Source organism: Chiloscyllium plagiosum, unplaced genomic scaffold (genome assembly GCF_037043375.1).
Source record: "Chiloscyllium plagiosum isolate Xiang-an unplaced genomic scaffold, Cpla_swu_hap1 HiC_scaffold_42, whole genome shotgun sequence".
In the NCBI taxonomy this organism is placed as follows: Eukaryota; Metazoa; Chordata; class Chondrichthyes; order Orectolobiformes; family Hemiscylliidae; genus Chiloscyllium; species Chiloscyllium plagiosum.
The window spans coordinates 103,440,584-103,460,088 of record NW_028270180.1 but is presented as its reverse complement, the minus strand read 5'-3'; positions in this window follow the sequence as shown (position 1 = coordinate 103,460,088).

The following is a 19,505-nucleotide window of genomic DNA, read 5'->3' as shown; positions in this document are numbered from 1 at the left end:
ATTGTCACTGAACAGGGTCAGTGTCCAGAGGACTGTGATTGAAGGAACTTAATGAAATGCAGCACTTGTGCACAGTAAATTCACAGAATACTGCAGAAAACCGACGGATCGTGCGGTACTTGTGGAAAGAGAAACAGAGATAATATTTTGAGAGTGATATATTTGTGATCAAGCACTCGACTTTCTAGCGCGCTAAATGGCCAGCGAAATTACAGACAATGAAGCGTTTTTGAAGATAATTCAGGTCTATTTGTTCATTCAAAAGTCAAAAAAGACAATCCTGCAAATACTCAGAGCTGGCACTGGACAGGGCAGACCGATCTTGAGGGTTTTTTTCTGCTATGATATACACCTGGGATAATGTGGCACCAGAAGGACTCCTCACATCGGAAGACTTAGGTGGGGGGGATATTTTCTCTTTCAGAGGGTAGCAAATCTGTGATGTTGTTTGCAACAGAGGGTTGTCAAGGCTGTATACATGCAAGGCTGAGAAAGATAGACATTTGGCCACTTCGGGAATCTAGGGCCACAGAGATGAGGCCGAAAGGGAATTTTAAAATTAACCAAATCAACCGTGATCTCATTGAAACTTGTCGCTGACTTGATGGGTTAAATTGCTTCCATCTGCTCTAATGTCTTTGTTGTCATTTCGAAAATGTGAACCACCATTGCAAATTAAGAAAAGCAGAATGTTTAGAAGAGATGATTACAGTCAAACTGAGTCAACATCATTTTTGAAAGGAAAAACACACGATGACAATCTGACAGATTTCTTTGGTAGCATGACCTGCAGACTTGGTGAAGGACGATGCTCAGTCAAGTTCATTTGAATTTTAGCAAGCAATCAATAAGGGGCTATGTAAAAGTACATTGCACAATAAAGGAGTTCTCGGTATTGGATCATAAAGCAGCATTGTCTGTCCATTGTCTATTTAACAGAAATCACCGAATCGACATTAATGAGCATTTTTCAAGTGGGAAAGATATATTTAGTGAAATCCAGACTGGTCAGTCATTGGATTTAATGTTTTATCTGACCGAATGACTTGGAGGAAGTGGCAGAGTGAAATCCTGCGATACACAATAGGTGGGGGAGCTGTCAGTAACAGGGGTGGGGTGGGGCAGGTTAGTGAGGTTTTCGAGTGGCTGAGATGTGATCTGGTCGAACGAGGAATTCAAACGACCACAGAACAGAGAGCTGGTTGATCCAGGAACTCACTCCGATCTTCTGTTTCAGTACCAACAAAAGAAATTGCGGGAAAATCTCAGCAGGTCTGGTAGAATCTTGGAAAAGAAAATAGAGTTAAGACTTCAAGACCAGTGACACTTCTTTCTCCATGTCCATCTCCCTCTGCCTTACACACCCTTCCTTTTTATTGAATATCTCCTGACTTCCAACTTTATACTCAGATCCTCTTTTATTACTTCGTCTCCAAACATTTTCCCAGTCTCCAATCTTACATCAGACGTGCTCCATCTCTCACCTCACCCAGTTATGACCGGAAGACTTCGAACTGAAAACAAAAACTCTGTTTCTATTTCCTTAGATTCCGGATGGCCAGAGACCAGAAGGCATCGGTGGACAGTTAGAGTTTTCAGCCCATCTAGTCTGCCCAACCATTCGATCATGGCTGATATCTTTCCCAACCTAATTCTCCAGCCTTCTTTCTGTGACACTAAGCTCTCTTGAATTCTGGATCCAGTCTATTTCCCAGAATGGGTCTGAATCCGCCCCAACCTTCTCCACATCTGCTGGCAGCTGTTACACCGTGTGTGTGTGTGATCGAACACAGTTTCAGTCCCACACAGCAAACCCGGCCTGTTCGGAGCAAAGCATTACTCGCTGCGGGACAGATATATGGGTCTCTGGCCCCAATTGTTTTTCGGCGAGGGAGTAGTTAGCTCCTTCACCAGTCATGGCAAGGACTGGTGCTCCAAATGTGGGGAGATAGAAAATAGGTACAAAAGTTTGGACAGGTTAGGTCAAGGGTTATTGTCAGCATCAGTGGAGTCCCTGCTTCAGAGTCTGAGTTTGAATCGCATAGACCTGGATCCAATTCGCATTCAGGAAATAAAGATTTATTTCTCTTCTTTTGGTTTCTCTGAATGTAAACTATTTCCTGCTTCCACACAGAGCACAGACGCGGACCTGCCAGAATCAATCCAGTGATTGATTGCCTCCAACTAGAAGGATCATTGCGGCAGATACACGAGACACCTGTCACCGCAAATCGCCTCGAAGAATCTCGCCTTTCTCAGCTGAAACATCTCACTGTTCCTTCAATGTCGTTTGTTTTAATTCTTGGAATTCCCTAGCGATATCAGGGATACATCTCTGTGCTGAGTACTTCCACGATTCTGTAAAGTAACTTACTATCGCAAGCTCTGGAGTAATTATGGATGGGCAGTGAAGCTGATCCCAAAGAGTGACGCGCATACTCCAGAAATTCGTTTCAAACGGCTGCAATTTCGAATTGGAAATCCGAAAGTGTTCGGGAACAAGTGAGAAGTTTCGAAGGGGGAGTCGAATAAAGTAAAAGTCAATGATGACTGGGAGACGTGAGGCAAGAAGTGAGTGAGGTGCTGTTGGTGCAAGGCTCAATGTCAGTGCTAATGGGTTAGCCCTTACTTCCCACTGTTAACACCGACTCACACACCACTCCTGGTAAATTCACCACAATTACCCTGATCTTTTGGTATGAGATTCCCTCTGTGCATATTCACGTGTTTTATCGGCCCCGAGAGGATGAACGCAGCCTCTTTATCCTGTCAGATTACAGAGGGGAAGGCAATAGTTTGAAAGCAAACAAGAAGAGATTGCCCCTTTCGGTGCATTTTCAGTGAAGGAAGACCAGCTGGGAACTGTTCTTTCCTGCACAAGCGCAGGTTGATATATTTTCTCATCGAACAGCTTTATTACTGCAAGGAAGTCCGAGTTACTGTGATCAAATAGTTAATTAGATGCACAAACGGATTTGAAGAACACCGTATGTGGCTTTGTCAGTTAAAGCATCTGGTAATAACCAGGCGGGAATGGTGTCAAATGCTCTGAAATGTTCCATACATTGAAAGTTCATTACATAAAGTTATTGTAAAAGCCGTGTTGTTGATCCAATATCGCGACAGTGACGGCTCAGCATGCTTCTTGTGTTTGAGCTCAGCCCGTTGTTATTTGGTGATACCAAGCCCTGCCGCCTGCTGTGGACCCATTAGTCAATGTTCTATCCTGCTGATCCAACGCCGAGATTCTGTACACTGTTCAACAATGATTTCTCCATCGCTTCTACTTTTAGTCTCTCGCTGTCACAGCAAGTCTTTTTTTAAATAATGAAGTGAGGCAGGAGACACTGCAGACTTGCCAGGAAATGTTGTGGTAATAACGCATCCATTGCGAGATGATAGCTCTCATTGTCTGCTGTCACCATTCATTAATTTTAGGCAAACTGCAATGACGTCATTGAAATCCTAAATTGGAGGGAAACTGCTTTTCTTCTGGTCGGTTACGAATTCTAATTACAATTGTAAATGATCGTATTTTGAGTGAAGAAATGTCACCTGACCTCAGACCTAAGTGACAGAGATATTACCTGGAGACTGTGAGCCCAGTTCTACACACTCTGGCCGGGGCGGGTTGGGGGTGGGGCAGGTTGGGGGGGAGGCGGAGAAAGACACGAAACAGGTATACTCTCAAACTGTCACCGAATTTCAGACTTTTCCAAGAGAAGGAATAGAAATTGAGGGATATTGACAGACAGAGAGTGGGAGAATGTAGAAGAGAGTGAGGTGGTACAGAGAGACAAAGGGAGACACATAGATAAGCATACGAAGGTAGACATTGAAAACAGAAGCTCTCCATTCAACGTTGTTGCTAATGGACAGAAAGGAGAAGATAAAGGTAATGAGTAAGGCCAGACTTTCACGAACTCAGGAGAACCGCAACAGCATTACAGCCGATATGACATTTTTCATTTTACAGATGACGTATGTCAGCTAATGAGAGATTCTGATATGTATGCTGATTCGTGAAGTGAAACTGGCAATTACCCAGGAATTAAAACAATAAAATGCACAAGTAACCTGATTCTGTCGATATGAAACATTAAATCTCTTTGTCTCCACGGATGCTGTCAGGCCGGCTGAATTTGTCTGTCAATTCCTGTTGTTGATTCAGATTTCCAGGATTCACACTTATTTTTTTTACGCTAGTCTGAATCGTGTTTGTGACAAATCTCCATCAATTGCCAGCACCATACAACATTCCCTGCTTTGGGAAGGCTGTCAACAAGATAACCGGTCAGAGGAAATCTCCCATTGCCACAGCAGTAAGAGTACTGAATCCTTACCACTAGACTTCCAGGGAAATTGAAATATGGTGCTGTATGTTTCCATAACGAATCCCCTTTTATCTTTTCATTTGTGATCATTTTAGCTGCACATCAATATCATTCTTTCTTCCATTCCTTTCAGCGTGGAAAAGGCCTTTCCGCCTATCTGCAGTGCGGGAGACCGGATATTCATCTACTCTAGTCCCAGCTTCCAGCAAGAGGCACTTAACCTTGCATGTTCTGATGTTTCCAGGGTAAATTTTAATGAGATACTCCCCGTGCTCTTAAATGACACAATCATAGGACTGAACTTTGACGTGGTCACACTGTATGATAATCCCCCTGAGGAAATCATCCTCATTTTCATCCACACAGGTGGACAGACAGACAAATCCCCCGAGAGCAGGAGAGATGTCAGGATGAGTTTCACATCTGCCAGGTTCTCCAACCACTTAACCGCATGTCAAAGATTTCTGCAGCACAGAAAATGCACTTCAGCTGAACAAGTTTGCACCAGTCGAACACAAGTCCCTGACTGTTCTCGTCTCATTTTTCAACAGTTGGCGAACAGCTTCAAACGCAGTTGGTGGTAGAAGTATACACCTCAATGCGTCTCAAATCTCGCTAGAAATTTCTGCTTGCTGCACCCTGACAGGCAGTGGGTTGCAGATTTGCCCGTTTTTGTTTTTAAGCTGACTCTTCCAGTCGAAGTTAGGGAGCAATTTCCCTTCGCAATTATTGGCAGTTCTCCATCGCCATCAGTAGGATTCGAGGTTGCATGGTTAAAGTCATATGAATTTCAATTCCATTGCCTTAACCACTCATCCAGGACGACAGGACGACACTGTGCAGTTCACTTCCCAGGTCTCCTTCCTTGTGGAGCTGAGGAAGAGTAAATCATTATTGGGTTTGTTTGAATCCAATCATTTCGCAGCTTCCAAACGTGTAAAATTTCGGTGCGTGGTGAGGCTGGCTGCATCATCCTGATGGATGAAATGAGCATTCAGTTAAAATAAAAACAGAACTTGCAAGAGAACCTCAGCAGGTCTGGCAGCATTTCTGGAGAAACAATAAGAGGCAATGTTTCAGAACGTCATCAGCGCTGTGTTTTCTCCCACAGGTCCTCCCAAATTGGCTTGTTTCTGCAGCAGTTTCTTTTTGGTTTCAGATTCCCACAAGTCACAGTTCTTGACATTAATCTTGACAGCAATGCGGAAATGTCATTGTGGTTAGTCACACGATAGTGTTTCCATTTGGAGAATACCTGTTGACCTAATTAGAAACCGAAACAGTGCAGCAAAGCAAACAGATGCATTAAGGGCAGCAATCGCTGTCGCCCTGGGGCCTCTTGAATCATCTATCTTTCATTCAGCAGACTAAGGCGCTGACATGTGCAACCCAGCACATCACACGATCCTCCAAAGTAGGCGGTTACTGAATCTCAACTTCAGTCTGCCCTTCCCAGAATGACAACTGTCCTCTATCAGATGTATTTTTTTTTTCAAAATAAAGACTGGGACGCTCAATATGGATACCTAGGAACAGTCTGATCTCACTCACTGCAGGCGAACCCATGTCACTGGGAAGCCTCTCTCCCACAACCGGGACAGTCTGGGTTCCAGCCTCTCAGTGTTTGTCTGGCCCGAGCTTTTTCAATGTCCTGGAGTCCTCATATACAAAAACGAGAAATCTTTCAATGTCTCAGATCAGTTCGTGTCCCGAGAACATCAGAGTTAATGTCCCGTCCCCTTAAAGAGGGGGAAGCTGCCTGACAGTTTCTGCTCAGTCCGACAGTTCACTCTTGCTCATTGCCCTCCGATTCCACTTCCCAAAAAGTTTCTGAAGATCCACAAAGCTGGAAACTGGTTTCCATGTTTTGCCTCCTTAACATTGTTCCGCTCTCAAATGTCAATATGTCCCCAAAATCTCTTCACTATCCTCTGTCTTGCACCATGTCCGGGGATGAGAATTCCCTTTATGAGGAGAGAGTCCAGAGGCTGGTAAGTGTCACTTTGGAGCGAAGAAGGTGAACCAGAGATTTCCTGCGGCTGTTTATAATGATGTAGGAGGGAGCGATAGGGATGGGCGCTTTGACGAACAGGAAGAAAACTTGCCACCGTCTAGGGTCAGTACATAGAGGACTGTAATTAACGGAATCGAATGTAAAGTTGCACTTTTGCACAGTACATTCAGAGAATACTGCAGAAACTCGATGCGTCCAGCAGTATCCGTGGAAAGAGAAACGGTCAAGGTTTTGATCGTGGCACAGTTCTGATTAAGAACTCGAGGTTACAAAATCAAATCGAACAACAGGCATGGTTTGTTGAGATTGTTCTTTTTCAAATTTGAGCGCGAAATCGTCCTTTCGGAAATCATTGAAAACGTAGTCGGCAGAATTCGAAACTGCGTGGGGACTCCCAATGGATTTCTAACCCATCACCTTTCCCACTCGGACACGACTACACATTTAACTCCCGTGCTTAATACATCTTATGAAAGGAATGTTTCCAAACTGAAACACCAGTATTTGGCTTGCCCTGTCAGCAGCCTGACCCCAGCGTTCGCTGTCCCCCTCTCTTCGTTCAGAACGGAGTAGGATGCTGGGAGATCCAGTTGAATTACACGCGTTAATGAGAGCTAATTGTGGCTCAGCAGTTAGCACTGCTGCCTCGCATCACCATGGTCCCAAGTTTGCTTCCAACATCGGGCCATTGTCTGTGTGCTGTTTGCACATTCTCCCCCTGTCTGCGTGGGTTTCCTTCCACAGTACAAACATGTGTTCATCACGTGAATTTGCCGTGGTAAATTACCCATAGTGATTGGTACATTACTCACAGGGAAATGAGTCTGGGTGTGTTAATCTTCAGAGGGTCAGTGTGGACTGGTAGGGCCGAAGGGGGCCACACTGGAGGGAATTTAATCCATTAAAGTGGATGGGAAGGATCCATTTTCATGTGCAGAGAGATTAATAAACATAGCAATGGATCGAGAAAATAAAAACGTTGTTGTATTGGTCCAGTGCTTTCATCGCCAGCTGAGTTACAGAGGCTGACCTCAGATTACAACAGGATCTGGACCAGATGGGTCAATTGGCTGAGAAGTGGCAGCAGGAATTTAATTGAGATAAAAGCGAGGTGCTGCATTTTGGGAAAGCAAATCTTAGCAGGATTTATGCCATTAATGGTAAGATCCTTGGGAGTGTTGCTGAACAAGGAGACCTTCGAATGCAGGTTCGCAGCTCCTTGAAAGTGGAGTCGCAGGTAGGTAGAATAGTGGTCTGCTTTCCTTTCTTGGTCAGAGTACTGAGTACAGGAGTTGGGAGGACATGTTGCGGCTGTAAAGGACATTGTTTAAGCCAATGTTGGAATATTGCATGCAATTTTGTTCACCTTCCTATCGAAAAGATGTTGTGAATATTGAAAGGGTTCAGAATAGATTTACAAGGATGTTACCAGGATTGGAGGATCTGAGCTGCAGGGAGAGACTGATCAGGCTGGGGCTATTTTCCCTGCTGCGTCGGAGGCTGAGGGGTGACCTTCTCGAGGTTTACAAAATTATGAGGGGCATGGATAGGATTAACAGACAAAGTCTTTTTCCTGGGGTCGGGGAGTCCAGAACTCGAGGGCATAGGTTTAGGGTTAGAGGTGAAAGATATAAAAGAGACCGATGGAGCAGTGCTTTCACGCAGAGGGTGGTACGTGTATGGAAAAAGCTGCAAGAGGATGTGGTGGAGGCCGGTACAATTGCAACATTTAAGAGGCATTTTGATGGGTAAATGAATGGAAAGGGTTTGGAGGGAAATGGGCCGGGTGCGGGCAGGTGTGACTAGATTGGGTTGGGATATCTGGTCAGCATGGACAGGTTGGATCGAAGTGTCTGTTTCCATGCTGTGCATCTCTATGACTCTATGATTCTATGTGATCTTGAAGAAGATTCGCTTTTGGCAAATCTAATGTGCAATTCATGTCTGTTTGTGTCATCTGATGTCAAGATCTGAAAGTGTTTCAAATACTCACAGCTGGGTCTGCAGAGTTAAGACCGACCTTCGGGTGTTTATTCTGCTCTGATTTACACCTGGGAAGATGTGGGACCAGTGGGCCTTATCACAGCGGATGGGGTCAAACATGTAAGACTGACGTGAGGAAAATATTCTCTCTTTCGCAGGATAGCAAGTCTGTGGAAATGCATCCAACAGATGTCTGTCAAGAATGGGTACATTCAAGGCTGAGATAGACAGTTATTTAGTCAGTCCACAATCAAGGGCCACGGAGATAAGGCTGAAAAGTAGAGTTGAGGATTATACAAATAAGCCGAGATATCTTTGCAAGCTGTCGCTGACTTGATGGGCTAAATTGCTGCTATCTGCTCTCATGTCTTTGATGTCATTTGGAAAATGCTAGACACCATTTAAAATGAGTAAAAACACAACGTTAGGAAGAGATGTTTGCACTCAAACTGAGTCAACATTATTTATTGAAAGGAAAGTCACACTTGCCAATTTGTCAGATTTCTTTGCTAACATGACTAGCGGAGCTGATCAAGGGAGCTGTTCGGTACAGTCCTTTCGAATTTCTGTCAAACACTCAATTAGGAGCCATATAATAGATCATTGCACACTGAGAGAGTTCACGGTGTTGGGTAATACATCAGCATTAACTGCCCACTGTCTACTCACAAGAAGTCACCGAATCGGGATTATTGAACAGTTTTCAAGTTGAAAACATATAATTAGTGAAATCCAGAATGGTCAGTCATCGGGCTTCAATGATTTATCTGTCTTAATGATTTGAAGGAAGTGGCAGAGTGAAATGTGTCCAGTTCTGCTGCCGATACGTAATCAGTGAGCGGGCTTATTTTGATGAGGACGTGCAAAACTGCAAAAAGATAATGATAGTATGAGTGAGTGGAGAAATCTTGCAGTTTCATGTTGTGTGTGTGAGGTCATGCACTTTGTTAGGAATAATCAAAAGACAGACTAATATTAATATGGAAAGAAACCCAATAAAAGTGTGGTTCAGATGGTTTCCAAGAAAAGACGGAAACTAAGTCGCCTGTAATGTAATCGATGACCTATATATGGCTTGTGTTGGTCTATGGGCCATACGTATTTTATTGATTATTGTTCTCCAAACATTCTTTACAATAGAACCGGGAGTGGGAGAGGGGAAATTAAGATCACCCATGATTACTGCCATCTTTTAGCACTCACACACAGTACTTTTTCTTTTACGTCTTATTTCTCACTCTGGTTACTGCTTGTCAACTACACCTGCTACTGACTTCTTTTCTCACTGTTCCTTATCTCGACACAAAACACATTTTACATCCTTATTTCCTGAATCAAGGCAATCTCTAATCATTGCATAAATATCACTAAAATCTCGGCATTTCGCACGCCTCTGAATGTCATCTTCCAATATTAATTGATTCTTTACTGTGTTGTAATTGCACATGATAAGAGAAAGACAAAAAAGACATTGGTGGACCTGGGCTTCACACGCGCGTTATTGAAGTTAAAACGCAGATTACTGCCCACAATACGATCATAGAAGCGCTCACTTAATCTTCAGGAAGCACAGAATAAGTACAGTGTTGTAGGGCATGTCAAGAGCAGCACCAGAAAACACAACAGAAATACTGTTCTGGGCTACTATTTTGTATGTATTTCTCAATGAGCAATAGACTTTTACATGTGTTCCATCAGGAGGTACTTCACACAAGGAAGTAACCAGTGCTGCAGACGGTCATATAATCCCAGTTCCAACTCCCGGGATCAGAGATACTCAGTGTCCTGCATATCGATATGAGGAACAGCTGTCCGTGGCATTTACGGGCTAGATGAACTTTATGAATGCAGCGCGCATGTTGTCAGCCTCTTTCTCCTACATATTGTTTCGTGCAGTCCCTTGGTGGAATCTCGTCAAATACTTTGTCCTGTACTTGATGGGTCTTGGGTCTTGTGTTCTCAAACCCCAACAATCGGAAGCGGAAACTATTGATTGAAACTAATTCAATTCTTAACACTCACAGGACCGCAGCGTTTCACATGAGCTTCAGCAGCGCTGAGAATGTAATCGAGAAAGGGGAGGAAAAGGCTGGAAACCTTCTTCCTAGCTCCGCTGAAAATTCCAACAACATCTCCGAGGACTGGAACTTCACATCTTTCTGCTCCAAAGCTCTATGGTTTTCTGCCGCAGAGAATTGCACCCTCAACTCCCGCGTGCAAGGTGAGGATACCAAACCCTACACTATCAAGGATGGTAGTTAGAGCGAGGGCAACACCGGTCACTGTCATATGGACAGCCACAAACACACTCTTTTCATATGGAAGTCCATTCCTTCACACTCTCTTCATGTTACCATCATCCCAGATATTATTCTGATAAAACAGCTTTGCACTGCCTCTGTGACAAGGAGACCATTGATTTAGAAAGGTCAGAAAGTCAGTCCACAATAGCCGAAATACTGCCTCAAAAACACTCCACAACTCCTACACATGATTGATTTTGTAATGAAGGCTGACATTTCATTTCCTGTCCTGGTTAATGGATGCCCCGCATGAATTCTGTTCGTGATGTCTGACCAAGGACATTCCGGTCCTTTTTGGCAAAAGCACTTCCCAACCTCTCACCTTCTAATAAATACAATATGAAAAGGAATGTATAAGTTAACAAAAAAGAACAAAGGAAATTTACAGCCCAGGAACAGGCCCTTTGGCCTCCAAGTCTGAGCCGATCCAAATGTACTGTCTAAGCCTGTCGGTCAATTCCGAAGCATCTGTATCCCTCTGCTCTCCATCTACTACATCTGTCCACAAGCATCTTAAATGAATCTGCCGTGCCTGCCTCTACCACCTCTGCTGGCAACGCCTTCCAAATGGCCACCACCCTCTGTGTGAAGTACTTGCCTCGTGTATCCCCCTTAATCTTTCCACCTCTCACCTTGAAAGCGTGACCTCTCGTTATTGAATCCTTCACCCAAGGAAAAAGCTTGTCTCTATCCACCCTGTCTATGCCCTTCACGATTTTGTAAACCTCAATCAGGTCCCCCCTTAATCTCCTTTTTATTAATGAAAATAAACCTAATCTACTCAACCTTCTTTCATAGTCAGCACCTTCCATCCTCGTAAATCTTCTTTGCACCCTCCAAAAGGCGTCCATATCCTTTTGATAATGTGGCGACCAGAACTGTATACAGAACTCTAAGTGTGGCTGAACCAATGTCTTGTACAATGTTAAAATGACTTGCCAGCTCGTATACTCAATACGCCGTCCAATGAAGGCAAGCAAACCATATGCCTTCTTGACTACTCTATCCACCTGTGCAGCAACCTTCAGGGTACAATGGACCTGCACTCCCAAATCTCTCTGCCCAACAACTTTTCTCAAGGCTCTTCTGTTCATTGTATAATTCGCTCTCGAATTAGTCTTGCCTACATGCATTACCTCACATTTGTCTGGATTGAAAACCATCTGTCACTTTCCGCCCAAATCTCCAGTCCCTCGATATCCTCCTGCATTCTCTGACAGTCCCTTATGCTTTCTGCTACTCCAACAATCTTCGTGTCATCTGCAATCTTGCTGATCATACCAACAGTGTCCTCTTCCAGATCATTTATTTATATTACAAACAACAGTTGCCCCAACACTGACCCCTGTGGATCACCACTGGTCATCTTTCACCATTTCGAGAAACTCCCTTCAAATACTCCTCTCTGTATCCTGTTTCTCAACCAGTTCTTTATCCACCTAGCTAGAATAACCTGCACACCATATGACTTCAATTTCTCCATTAGTCTACCATGGGGAATCTTATCAAATGCCTTTCTAAAGTCCATGTATATGACATGTACAGCCCTTCTTTCATCTGGCAAATTGCTCACTTCCTCAAAGAGCTCAATTAAGTTGGTAAGGCACGATCTCCCCTGCACAAAACCATTTTGCCTATCACTGTAAACCCATTCTTTTCTAAATATAAGTAGATCATATCCCTCAGTACCTTCTCCAGCAACTTTCCCACCACTGACGTCATGCACACTCGTCTTTGGTTACCCAGAATATTCCTACTACCCTTCTTGTACAGGAGGACAACATAAGCTACCCTCCAATCCTCCGGCACCTCACCTGTATTTAAGGATTCCACAAAGATATCTGTCAGGACCCCAGCTATTTCCCCTCTCGCCTCCCTCAGCAACTTGGGATAGATCCCATTCGGTCCTGGGGATTTGTCCACCTTAATAACCATTAGCCTACCCAACACATCTTCGCTACTTATGTCAGCATGATCAAGACTAATCAAACTTCTATCTCTAATCTCAACATTCATCATGTTCCTCTCCTCAGTGAACACTGATGCAAAGTAATCATTCAGAATCTCACCCATTCTCTCAGATTCGACACACAGCCTTCCTTCGTTATCCTTTAATGGACCAATCCTTTCTCTAGTTACCCTCTTGCTTCTTGTATAAGAATAAAATGCTTAGTTATTCTCCTTAATTCTGCACTCTAAAGTTATTTCATAACCCGTTTAAGCCCGCTTGATTCCTCGTTTAAGACTTGTCCTACTTTTCCGATATTCTTCCAGGGCCCGTTCTGTTCTCAGCTGCCTAGACCTTATGTATGCTTGGCTCTTGGCTAGTCGTAGAATTTCTCCTGTCATCCACGGTTCACGAATGTTGCACTTCCTATCCTTTGCCTTCAACGGGATATGCCTATCCTGCACTACCCTTAACCTACCTTTCAAAGCATCCCACGTCTCAAATGTGGACTTCCCTTCAAACAGCTGTGTCCATTCCACATTTCTGAGCTTCTGCCAAATTTTGATATAATTGGTCTTGGCTCAGTTTATTACTCTTCCCTTAGGACCACTCTATTCTTTATCCATGAGTATTCTAAAACTTACAGAATTGTGGTCACTGTTCCCAAAGAAATCCCCCACCGCAACGTCTACCACCTGCCCTGGCTTGTTCCCCAGTGCCAGGTGCAATATGACCCTTCCCTCGTCGGACTATTGACATACTGCAGTAGAAAACTCTCCTGGACATTTCTTACAAATTCCACCCCATCCAGACCTCTGACGCTAAGTATATCCCAGTCAATGTTGGGAAAATTAAAATCTCTCATCACCACTACCCTGTTGCCTCTACATATTTCCAAAATCTGTTTACCTATTTGTTCTTCTACCACATGCTCACTGTTGGGAGGCCTGCAATACAGCCCCAACAGTGTAACTGCACTCTTCTAATTTCTCGGCTCCACCCATAATGCCTCACTAACCAAGGCCTCCATGTGTTCAGCTGTGATATCGTCCTTGACCAGCAATGCAACTCCACCCCTCCCTTTTACTTCCCTCCCTGTCCTGTCTGAAGCATCTATATCCAGGGATGTTTAATTGCCAATCTTCATGCCCTTCCTTCAACCAAGCCTCTGTGATTGCAATGACATGATACTCCCAGGCACCAATCCAAGCCCTAAGTTCGTCTGCCTTTCACACTATACTCTTTGAATTAAAGTAGACGCATTTTAGGCTCCCAGTTTTTTTTGTGCTCATCTACTCTCTGTCTACTCTTCCCTTTATGAATGCAATCTTCATAATTCTTACAGTCTCCGGTGTCCACATCACTGCCTATTTATTTTCTATTTGGTTCCCAGTCTCCTACCACATTAGTTTAAATATTCCCAAATGCAGTAGCAAAAAATCCACTAAGGATATTGGTTCCAGTCTGGTTCAGATGTAGACCGTCCATTATGTAATAGTCCCACCTGCCCCAGAACCGGTCCCAAGTTGTCCAACAAATTGAGCCCCTCCCTTCTACACCATCTCTCAAGCCATGTGTTCAACCTGTCTTTTTTTTATTTCTACGCTGGCTAGCACGTGGCACTGGTAGTAATCCCGAGATCACTACCTTTGAGGTCCTCCTCTTGAAATTCTCTCCTAGCTCCCTGAATTCTTCTTTGAGGACCTCGTCTCATTTTCTACTTATATCTTTGGTGTCCATAAGCACCAAGACAACTGGCTGTTTACCCTCCCCTTTTAGAATGCTCTGCAGCTGATCGGTGGCATACCTGACCTGAGCACCTGTGAGGCAACATACCATCCTGAAGTCCCATTCCGGCCACAGAACCGCCTATCTACTCCCTTCACAAGAGAATTCCCTGTGACAATGGTCCTACGAGTCGTTTTCCCGCCCTTCTGAACAGCAGTGCCTGCCACGATGCCATGAACCATGCAACTGCTGCCCTCCCCTGGTAAGTAATCTCCCCCAACAGCATGCAAAACGGTATACCTATTTTGGAGGGAGATGACGGCAAGGGACACCTGCACTGTCTTCTTACTCTTTTTCTTTCTTTTGGTCACCCATTCACTGTCTCCCTCAGCAATTCTAAACTGTGTTGTGACCAGCTCACTAAACGTGCTATCCACGGCATTCTCAGCATTACAGATGCTCCACAGTGAGTCCATCCGCAGCTCCAGAGTTGCCATGCGGTCAAACAAGAGCTGCAGCTGGACACACTTCTTGCAAGTGTAAGAGTCTGGAGCGTCAGCCACGTTCCTAAGCTCCCACATAAAGCAAGAGGCACAGGCCATGGATCTGAGTCCACCATTGTTGTTTTGCTAAAAGGTTAACATAATACAGTGGAAGTTTATAGTATCCATTTGTTTGGAACTGAGAATTAACCGGAATTCAGAATGGTTAGGATAATATAACTTGAGCAGCTAGGAAAAACAAATCTGTATCTTCTCAAATCTTTCAAGTATTAACTCACAGTCCATGACTCACGAAGGAATTAATATAAAGCTGACATGACAAAGAAATGCTCAAAAATAACTTCAGAGGACATTGGGGCGCTATAGAGAAATATAGGTTAAGTGAGTAGTCAAAGGCCTGACAAATAGAGCTTTACGTGGATAAAAGTGAAGTTGTCCATTTTGACTGGAAGAAAAGCATTTTGTTTTGTTAGAGCGGAGATTCCATAGCTCTGACATGCAGTGGGATCAGAGTGTAACATTATCTGAATCACAAAGTGCTAGCAGTACGTAATTAGGACAGTGAATAAATGTTTTCCTTTTATCATGGGGGAATTTAAACACAAAAGTAGAGAACACTGTTGAGCTTGTATCTTGAATGCTCTAATTCTTATCGGTCACCCTGTTTATGGAAGGAAATAAATACGTTGGAGGCAATTCGGAGAATGCTTACCAGAATAATACTTACAGAATGACTTGTCATACAAAGGGAATTCGGATAGTCTAGGCTTTTTGTCAGTTTGTGGTTAGGAGAGGAAGAGGCAAATTAATTGAAACAAGATGTTTCCTCTGACAGAAGGGACGGGAATGAAGGATTGCTGTCTAAATGTCAGTGGTTGCCCATTTAAAACACATCCAGATGATTTGTTTTCTCTCAAAATGTGGAAACTCTAGCACGTTATTAAAGCAGATTTATGGAATATTTTAAAGGCAAACATAAACAGTTTATTGTTGAGAGAGAGATGGCGAAAGGTTTTCAGAGTAGGCAGGAATGTGGATTTAAAGTTACAATTAATGAGACATACTCATGTTGAATATCTAACTCATCCCTGTTTGTATGGGATGTGGCAGGTTGATTAAACTGATAAATTGGAGTTTCAATGTAAAGATCCAACAAACAAGTTTATAATGCTGAAATCCTCCATCTTCAGAGCTTTTTCAATGGTTGAATTTTTCAAGTGTTTGTTTAAAATCACTTAATTTGTGCTGTAACACCAATTGCCGATATGGAAACTGTGACACTTCCAAGGCAGAAGAGATTCCAGTAATGAATGCAGTGATCACAAAGAAAGTTTTAGTCCAATGTGTGACTTAATTAAGATTCATCTAAAACACAACAATGTGAAAGAAAATTAGTGCCATTTCCTGTAAGTTCTATGGAGGGGCTTCTGTCTGAGTAATGCCACAGCAATGCAACAAGCACCAACCTACGGCAGTCACATTAACAAAGTTGCTTTAATATGTCTATAATGTTTGCATTTTTCTGAGAGATTAGAGATTTTGTTTGCTTAAAAAATAGTTGCATCAATACAAAACCTTCAAAAGTGGTCAGTGGAAAATTGCTTGCCCATACAATATTCAGATTTCAATTTGTATTCGAACATTTAGATAGCTGAACTCTGAAAAAAGAATAAATATATTGAACAATTAGGTTTCCTATATCCTCTGCTCCCCTCATTCTGCCTGTGATGTCTTTCAAAGCCCCTATGAAAGTTTTAAAGAAAAAACCTACTGTTTTCCATTGTCCCACTACCTCTGGAAGTTGATCTACTTAATAAATACAGTTGATCAAAGAATATAATACTGAATCCCTGAGCATCCAGCAATTTTATACCAGCCATCAGCCAATTGTGCATACAAGACCGAGCTTAAAATGTCTTCTTTCATGACTAATTTCAGCTGCGTATACTGTGAAGAACCGGGAAATCTAATTTCTCCAGGGACAGTTGCAGAAAATAAGTTTGCTCCAGTTTGTGTATAAATGATAATTGATTCAGAAATCAAAGATGTGAAAGGATATTGCTGGAGAGCTGTTGTTTAGATTGTTCAGGGGCTTCCTCTTGAAAGCATGTGACAGCAGTGCAACAAACACCTTTGCAGACCAGACCACAGCAATCACACTAAATTTGCATCCCTAATGCTTGCTTTGTTCATACTGATTGATGCTCTTATTTAACTAGAACAACAGAAAGCATTCAAATAAAACTCGAAAGAACTGAGAATGCTGTAAATCAGAAAGAAAAACAGAGTTGCTGGAAAAGCCATTGCTTTAAAACATCCAAATCTCTTCAGTGAAACGTTTCCCCTTCATCAGCCGGGTCCTGAACGTTTTACCTCCCATTGACCTCTCTGGTCTATTCTGCAAGGAAAAATTCCATCTCCCCGACATTCTCTGCCTCTCCCTCTACCTGTTCTCTGACTTCTTGCAAACCAGTTATGTAAGTTTGACAAAACAAATCACCAACACATGCAGTCATCCTTCTGCAGTGTGAGCAGTTTCTTTTAAAAAAAAACAGCTGAATAAGTGCTGTAATACTGAATCCAGATCCTTCAGCCGTTCCAGCAGCTGGCACACAATTGTATATGCAGACAAATGCTGATTTCAGTGACTAAACTTGCCTGTTCAATTGCAAGCCTGGTAAACGTGACAGCCTAAACTGTGATGGAGATGGAAAACCGTACCTTCCAAATCTAAGGCGGTCTCGAAAAAGTATGTTTGATACGATATGTGACCATGATTTTGCTTCATTCAGAGTACAAGAAAGTGAAAGTAAGTTGCTGGTGAGCAGGCAGTTATGGTAAGATAACGCACAGACCCCTCATGAAAACAACACACAGCAGTGCAGAGATTGCCATTCCCGACCATAGCAATCACATACTGCCTCTCCATTACCCACATTGTTCTTTGGGTTGGAGAGTTCTTTTCAAAACAAAAAGTTTTAGGAGAGGACATCAAGAAAGCTTGAATTCAAAATTGCTTGCAAATTTGGGTTACTTATTCCTGATCATTTTAGTCTCTTAAAATGAATATATTCAAAAAATATGTATCCCATCACACACTCACCCTTATCACCAGCTGTAGTGTCCTATGAAAGGGGTTGAAGAATAAAATCAGTATTTGATTGCAGTATCCGTCTGGATTGTAAGAAGTTTAACAAAAGCAGCTGAACTCAAGCTGCAAAAATGAATCTTCAGAGTCTTCAGCCATTCAAGCAGCGAGATTAGATTAGATTACTTACAGTGTGGAAACAGGCCCTTCGGCCCAACCAGTCCACACCGCCCCGCCGAAGCGCAACCTACCCATACCCCTAACCTAACTCTACGGACAATTTAGCATGGCCAATTCACCTGACCTGCACATCTTTGGACTGTGGGAGGAAACCGGAGCACCCGGAGGAGACCCGTGCAGACACGGGTGCAAACTCCACACAGTCAGTCGCCTGAGGCGGGAATTGAACCCAGGTTTCTGGCGCTGTGGGGCAGCAGTGCTCACCACTGTGCCACGTTCTGCATATCAATCATACACAATAGCTGGCACTCAATAGTAGCTGGAGGCAAATGCTAACATAAGGACTTAATTTATCTTGTCTGTCCAGTTACAGGCATGGCAAGTTTGACAATCCAAACTGCTTGGGATATGGAAAATATAGTTCTCCAGGATTGTTTGCAATAAGTACAAAATATGTTTGATCTTTTATGTAATTCGTGCTTCATTTGATATTATATTCTCCATGGCAATTACTGGAGAACAAACAGTTCCTGTGAAGTTATGTAGATATTTCCTTCTGCATCCAGGAACCATGTGGCAGGCCCTAGTTACCACACTCAATTTAACCTGCAAAATATGTATTACATCCTGAATTTGGAATTTGCAATCATAATTTTATGAATTCTGGTGAAGCCTGCTGATTGAACTGAGAGCTGGATTATAACGCGATGGTTGGCAGTGCCAAGGGTGGCATGGTAATGACAGTAGCTAATACAGAAGTTGCTGCCTGGTCACAAACCATTATTGAAATGGCATGATTCCAGGAGCTAACAGCAATAACAGAGTGAAGGCAGGGCAACGACATTTCCTTTGCTGCCATTAGTGATGGGTATTGCTGAGCCTGTACTAAAGAGATTTCCAGGCAAAAGCTCACTGTGGGAGTTGAGGAGCTCTATTGTTCACAACATAGACAGACATGAGTGGTTCTCAAATGGTGCCTTCATTTGCCCACCACTGACAAGATAATATAATGGTGGAGGAAGGATTGGGCTTTGCTCCTGAACTCCCCTCCACTTGGCCTGACTCATCAGAATCTTGGCAAGTGCAAATTGACGTGGAAAATTCAGCCCTGTATGTCGAGACAGTACCAAAGGTCCTCATTGGAGACATTGGAAAATTGGTTGCCTCGTCTCCATTTGGGCCTGGAGCTCTTTAGTTGTGATATTTTGAGACGTTTCAACAAGTATAAAGTATTGAAGAGATGAACTGGTTGCATCGTATCTCCCTTTCTTTGCTCCCACACTCCAGCCTCATTACCTTGTCTTGCAAACAGCCAGTGAGGGTTTTGGGGTAATAAATCACCATCTACTGTAATTGTGCCTTGAACTAGTTTTACAAAACTAGCTGTCCATGGCTTGAAATACTTACTCAATGTTTCAGGTTAA